This window comes from Megascapheus bottae, chromosome X (assembly GCF_031878675.1).
Source record: "Megascapheus bottae isolate mThoBot1 chromosome X, mThoBot2.hap1, whole genome shotgun sequence".
Taxonomy (NCBI): domain Eukaryota; kingdom Metazoa; phylum Chordata; class Mammalia; order Rodentia; family Geomyidae; genus Megascapheus; species Megascapheus bottae.
In genome coordinates this window covers 82,093,272-82,101,007 of record NC_143547.1, presented here as the reverse complement: position 1 = coordinate 82,101,007, position 7,736 = coordinate 82,093,272, and the positions used below count along the sequence as shown (strand labels likewise).

At 38.5% G+C, this 7,736-nt stretch overlaps 1 pseudogene; it reads right to left on the bottom strand.

Moving 5' to 3' along the window:
* Positions 1–596: 596 nt before the first annotated feature.
* The window catches only part of LOC150041461 (NEDD8-activating enzyme E1 catalytic subunit pseudogene), a 30,683-nt pseudogene continuing 23,543 nt past the window's right edge, over positions 597–7,736 (bottom strand).

Sequence of the window (7,736 nt, the reverse complement as noted above, 5' to 3'; positions counted from 1 at the left end):
TCTAGCTCAACATAGAAAGTATATGTGACACTGTCTTATAAGAGGCAAATATGTGGAAGAAGGCAGCAGAAGATGGCGGTGGTTCAGTTTGAGTCTTTCTGAGCTCTCACCAAGATACCAGTTTTGGCAGCATAGGGGATAGCACATACCTCAAATCGATCCTAAGTAAGCTTTAGCGATACAGAGACCTCAGTCACAGAGGAAAAAGGCAGAAATCCGACACAATGAAGACAGCAGGGACCGATTCCAGCAGCAAGGGAGACTCTTCTGAATCTGAGCAGCAGCGCTGCTTGGTGCCGCAATCCGCCAGCTGCAGACAGAGCCACACAGAGCCTGCGGGAGCCCAGAACCGACACCCGGCCAGGTACGGACCTGCCAGCTTCATGGAACCGGAGAATCCGGCAATTTGTGAGTACTTCTGAGGAGAAGTTTCCACTTCTGCTCATGGATCGGCATTGGGAGGGAGCCCCTCCCCCTCCAGCTGAGACTAGCGCCATCTTCACTACCGGCAACGACCTGGCCAAAGCAATTGGAGCCTGAGAGGTGTTGCTGACAGCGCCATCTTTCTTACTGGCAAAGGATTTCCCAGAGATCCCTTAGCTGGAAATCCGGCTCCAGAGTTGCTCCCCTGCCCCGGCCACAGACCTGGTAAACAAAGCCGCTGGGGATCTTTCAGCTGCATTTTCCCAAACAAACAATCAGATCCGAAAAACGTCATAACCAAATCACAAGAGAAAAAGACTTTCTGAACTGTTCGGTTCCTGAATTTAGTTGAGACACAAGTTTCCATCCTGCCCTGACCCCCCCCCCCCAAAAAAATCCTGAAGAATACCCTTTTTTTCTTTCTCTTTAATTTTTTTGTTCTTTTTCTTTGTTTTGGGTTTTTTTTCTTTTTTTTCTTCCACCCCTTTTTTTTATTTGCATTTATAGGTGTTCTTATTTTCTCTTTACCATCCTACCTATACTTTTTTTTTCTCTTTTCTCTCCTGCATCCCTCTGTCACTGTGGTTGTTCCCAGAAACATAGTGACACCTCTGGGTACAGTCTGAATACAAACGATACCTATATTGATACAGTCATCTGCTTTATAATCTCCTGGTCTCAACCTGAGTATTTCTTAAGTAAGAGCTCACAATAGTGAGGAATCTCCCCTACCTTTTTCTTTTTCTTTTCTTTTTTTTTGATTTTGTTTTTTTTGTTGTTGTTGTTTTTGCTTTTTGGTTTTTGTTTTTTGTTTCTCTGTTTTGCATTTGTTATGGGTTTTTTTGTTTTTTTTGTGCTTGTTGTGGTTGTTGTCTTAATTTGCATTTTTTTCTCTTTCTTTTTAAAATTTTTCATCATTGAAATCTCCTATATCTACCTCCCTCTTTTCTCAATATATTCTTCTTATTAACCTTCTACTTCCATAACTCTTCTCTAATACTTTCCAAACTTTGCACTCAAATACGCTACCTACTTACCAACTTAGGTCAGTTATCCTTACACTATACCTTTTCTTCACTACTTTAATAATCTTACACTCCTATGTTATTCCGCTTGAACCTCCCCTGGTCTCTCTCATACTATTTCTATCTATGGTCCTCTGTTCATTTTTCAACCCTTATAATGCATGGTTCTACACTTGATGGCTGTTGAGCAATACTGTATATCTAGGTGTTTAATTATACTCTAGGCCCAGAGGGACTTAAATACAATAGAGATTGGATTGAGAGGATTATTGTTTTGGTCATAAATCGGTTATCAGTGGTTGTATTAAACTGGTCTGTAAGTGCACAAAAAGAAAGAGTGATAATACCAATCAAAAATTGTGAACATCTAGTGTCTGCCAGCTAAAGAGGTCTACGTTGGTTATATCTGAAAAACTATAATCGTGTTTACTATTAATCTTGCTCCAATTTTCAAATGGGCAGAACAAGAAAATCAAGAAAAATGTCAAATCAAGAAATAATGTCCCCCACCCAATATAAACAGACAATGGAACAGTCACTTGCAAACCTAGAGGAGAGTCTTCCAAGTGCTATACAAATGCAATTGATAAACATCATTAATGAAAAATGTGAAAATATAAAGAAAGATATAAGGGAGGAAGCCATAGTTAAACAAGAGGAAACCATAAACAAGGTGATAAGTGAAAAAGGAGAAGCCGTAAAGGAGGCCATAATAAAGGTTTTTCAAAGAAAAATGGACGAATTCATAGAATCCACAAACAAAAAGGTGACCGAACTCCAGCAAATGTCCAAAGAAAATAAAGCTACTGAGCTAACCACTCAAATGGAAATCAAGGAGCTAAAGAAATCCATACATGATCTAAAAGAAGAGATGCAAGGCATCAAAAATGGGCAACTAGAAGCAATGGAGATGAAGAATAAAGTAGATAGCTTTGATAGCAGGTTAGACAATGCAGAAGAGAGAATTTCCGTGGCTGAAGATAATTTAGTTGTTATAGAGAAAGAACAGAAAATGAGTCAATCCAAATCTAGGAAATATGAGAGAGCGATTCAGGAGGTTCAAGATACAATTAGAAAGCCTAATTTAAGGCCAATTGGTATTGAGGAGAGTCTGGAGAAAAAAATAAATGGTATTGGAAATATATTTCAGGGAATAATCTCAGAGAATTTCCCAAATATCCAGAAGGGCAGGCCCATCCAGATACAAGAAGCCTTTAGAACCCCAAAGAGACCTGACCAGAAAAGGATATCACACTGCCACATTATAATCCAAACTGGATCAATAGAGACAAAACAAAGTGTCCTAAAGGCAGCCAGGGAAGAGGGATCAATCACCTATAAAGGCAAACTAATCAGAATAACCCCAGATTTCTCAGCAGAGACCATGCAAGCAAGAAGTGACTGGAAGCATATATGTCATGCCCTTAAGTCAAATAACTACCAACCAAGAATACTGTACCCACCTAAGCTCTCATTCACAACTGAGGGAACAATAAAAACATTCCATTCCAGGGAAAAGCTGCAACATTATGTAGCAACCAAACCAGCATTACAAAAAATTCTCAAAGATGTTCTACACATAGAAAACCAACATAAATGCAATATAGAGAAAGAAATGGCACCTAAATATCATACCATATAAGTACCACAAGAACTGTCAAGACACAGGCCCTAATGAAAGCTTTTAAAAATGGTAGGAACAAATAAATATCTCTGAATCCTAACTCTCAATATCAATGGACTTAACTCTCCAATTAAACGGCATAGACGGACTAGTTGGATCAAAAAGCAAGATCCATCGTTCTGCAGTCTTCAAGAGACACATCTTACCCAAAAAAACAATCATCTTTTGAAAGTGAGAGGTTGGAATAGACTCATTCAAGCTAACGGCCCCCATAAACAGGCTGGAGTTGCCATCCTCATATCAGATAAAATAGACTTCAAACTAAAAGTAGTAAGAAAAGACAAAGAAGGTTACTACATACTACTAAAGGGATCTTTCCTCCAGGAGGTCATAACCATCCAAAATATCTACACACCGAATCCCGGAGCTCCGAACTTCATCTAGCAAACTTTACTTTCACTGAAACCATACATAGATCAAAACACAGTGATTGTTGGTGACTTTAACACACCACTCTCACCAATAGACAGATCAACAAGGCAAAAACTCAACAGAGAAACCTTAGAATTGAACAACTATATAGACCAACTAGATCTAACAGACATCTGCAGAATATTCCACCCGGCAACAAAACAATATACGTTTCTTTCTGCAGCATATGCAACATTTTCCAAAATAGACAACATCGTAGGCCATCAAACAAACCTGGACAGATTCAGAAACACTGAAATTATTACCTGCACGCTTTCAGACCACAAAGGCATCAAATCGGAACTGAACACCCATCTCCACCAACGAAAACCCTGTAAGTAATGGAGATTGAACAACACATTGTTGAATCACCAATGGATCAACAAAGAGATCAGAACAGAAATCTAACAGTTTATGAAATTTAACAAAAAGGAGCACACAAAATACCAGCTCCTTTGGGACATGGCAAAGGCAGTACACAGATGAAAATTTATAACTCTGAGTGCCTACAACAACAACTTGGAAAAATCACAAACAAACAAGTTAATGTGTCACCTTAAGCTCCTGGAAAAAGAGCAACAAACCAAACCTAATCCCAATGGAAGGAAGCAAATTTTTAAAATCAAAGCAGAATTAACTTATTTGGAATCCAAAAAAACTATAGAAAGAATCAATAAAACAAGGAGTTGGTTCTTAGAAAGAATTAACAAAATTGACAAACCCTTAGCGAATCTTACCAAAAAAAGAAGAGAGCATACCAAAATAAAATCACAGACAAAAATGGTAATATCACGACCGAAATTACCAAGATCCAGAATATCATGAGGGAATGCTTCTCAAACCTTTACGCCAACAAATTTGAGAATCTAGAAGAAATGGATGAATTCCTAGCCAATATTAACATATGCCCACTGAACCAAGAAAGACTAACCCAACTGAACAGGCCTATTTCAAGCACTGAAATAGAAATTGCAATAAGACAACTTCCACCTAAGAAAAGCCCAAGGCCAGATGGATTCACAGCTGAATTCTATAAGGTCTTCAAAGCAGAGTTCACACCAATACTCCTCAAGCTCTTCAACGAAATTGAAAATGAAGGTTCTTTACCAAACTCATTCTATGAAGCCAGTATAACCCTCATCCCCAAACCAGACAGAGATTCATCAAAGAAAGAGAACTAAAGACCTATTTCTTTGATGAACATCAATGCAAATCTTCTCAAAAAAATACTGGCCAACCATCTACAACAACTTATCAAAAGAAGTATACACTATGACCAAACAGGATTCATCACAGGGAGGCAAAGCTGGTTCAGCATATGAAATCAATTAATATAATTCAACACATCAACAGGAGCAAGGACAAAAGTCACCTGATTGTCTCAGTAGATGCGGAAAAGCACTGGAGAAAGTAGGAATCCATGGAACATTCCTCAGTATAATAAAGGCTGTGTGTGACAAACTGACTGCTAGTATTATACTTAATGGCAAAAAGCTAAAGCCATTCCCTCTAAAATCAGGAACGAAACAAGGATGCCCACTCGTTCCACTCCTCTTTAACATAGTATTAGAATTCCTAGCCAGTGCAATAAGGCAAGCAGCAAGCATAAAGGGGATCCAAATAGGGAAAGAGGAAGTAAAACTATCTCTCTTTGCAGATGACATGATTCTGTATTTAAAGAATCCTATAGACTCTACTCCCAAGCTCCTTGAGCTGATTCAAAACTTTGGAAGGGTAGCAGGGTATAAAATTAGCCTTCAAAAATCAACTGCCTTCCTCTACTCCAACAGTGAGAGGAACCAGGCAACAATCAGGAAAGCAACTCCTTTTGCAATAGCCTCAAAGAAAATGAAGTACCTAGGAATTATCTTAACTAAGAATGTAAAGGACCTTTTTGATGAAAACTTTACAACTCTGAAAAAGGAAATTAAAGCAGAACTAAGGAAATGGAAAAACATCCCATGCTCCTGGATTGGAAGAATCAACATCGTGAAAATGACAGTCTTGCCAAGGGCTATCTACAAATTAAACGCAATACCCATCAATATCCCAATGTCATTCTTTAAAGAAGTAGAAGAGGCAATTCAAAATTTCATATGGAATAATAAAAGACCCTGTATAGCAAAAACACTACTTAGCAGAAAGAACAGTGCTGGAGGAATTTCAATTCCAAACTTTAGACTCTATTACAGAGCTATAATTATCACAACAGCTTGGTACTGGCACAAGAACAGGCCTGAAGACCAATGGAATAGAACTGAGGACCCAGATATTAAACCACAGACCTATGGCCACCTAATCTTTGACAAGGGAGCCCAAAGAAATAGAATGGAAGAAAGACAGCCTCTTCAACAAGTTGTGCTGGCAGAACTGGTTAAGCAACTGCAGAAAACTAAAGTTGGATCCTTCTTTAACACCCTGCACTAGAATTAACTCCAAATGGATCAAAGACCTGGAGGTAAAAGCTGACACACTGAAAACTTTACAATAAGGAATAGGAGATATAATAGGCCTCCTTGGCACAGGTTGAAACTTTCTTAATAAGGACCAAGAATCAAAACATATCAGAGAAAGGCTGGATAAGTGGGACTGCATTAAACTGCAGACCTTCTGTAAGGCAAAGGACATAGCTAATAAATTAAATAAGAAGCCTACAGAATGGGAGAAGATGTTCACCAACGAAACAATGGACAAAGTCCTCATATCTAAAATTGAATCACTCAAAAACTAATATCCAAAGTAACATCCATCCCATTAAAAAATGGGCCAAAGACTTAAAGAGAGTCTTCTCTGAAGAAGAAACAAAAATGGCCTATAGACACATGAAGAAATGCTCAACATCTCTGGCCATAAAAGAAATGCAAATCAAAACAACTCTAAGATTCCCCCTCACTCCATTTAGAATGGCCAGGATCAGGAAAACAAATAACAACAGATGCTGGAGGTGATGTGGCCAGGAGGGATCACTACTACACTGTTGGTGGGAGCGCAAACTTGTTCAACCACTATGGAAAGCAGTATGGCAGTGCCTCAAAAGACTAAACATAGAGCTCCCCTGTGACCCAGCAATCCCACTAGTTGGCATTTACCCAACCATCCAGAAATTAGGGCATGCTAAATCCACCAGCACAACAATGTTCATTGCAGCATTATTCACCATAGCAAAAATATGGAACCAACCTAGATGTCCCTCAGTTGATGAATGGATCAACAAGGTGTGGTATTTGTACGCAATGGAATTCTATGCTGCTGTCAGAAAAAAATGACATCGCCCCATTTATTAGGAAATGGAAAGACTTAGAAAAAATCATATTAAGTGAAGTAAGCCAGACTCAAAGAAACGTAGGGTCAATGGTTTCCGTCATTTCTCAAAATCAGTAGAAACCTTGGCCTCTCCTAGTAGATATTTTCAATAGAGCAAAAGCTTGATACATAAGGCCATATAATATGAAACTAAGTGAAATGACCTCTAGAATATTGAAACAAAAGCCATATAACGAATGACTGTTGTCCTTAATGTACTATTATATCTCTCATCTCTTTTGCTGTCCCTTGGTTATCTCATATTGTAACAGTATCTCACTTTGTTATCTGATATATTGGATATACTTGTATTTGTTTATTTGTAATTGGATAGGGTACGGGGAAAAACCAAGATGGGGATTGGGGGGGAGGGTAATAGGGACCAAGACATGGGAAAGTTTATCAATGTATGTGCATTACTGCACCTTCTATCTGGCAAATATCATGTAACCCTTTTATTAATTAAAATAAATATATTTTTTAAAAAAAGGATGACCTGTAGACACATGAAGAAATGCTCAACATCTCTGGTCATAAAAAAAATACAAATCAAAACAACTCTGATATTCCACCTCACTCCAATTAGAATGCCCACAATCAAGCAATCTAATAACAACAGATGTCAGCGGTGGATTTGGCCAGGAGGATCACTACTACACTGTTGGTGGGAGTGCAAACTTGTTCAACCACTATGGAAAGCAGTATGCCTGTTCCTCAAAAGACTATACATAGAGCTCCCCTATGACTCAGCCATTCCAATACTTGGCATTTACCCAAATGTCCAGAAACAATGACATACTAAACCAACTAGCACAATGATGTTCATTGCAGCACTATTTATCATAATGAAGATATGGAACCAACCCAGATGCCCCTCGGTAGATGATTGG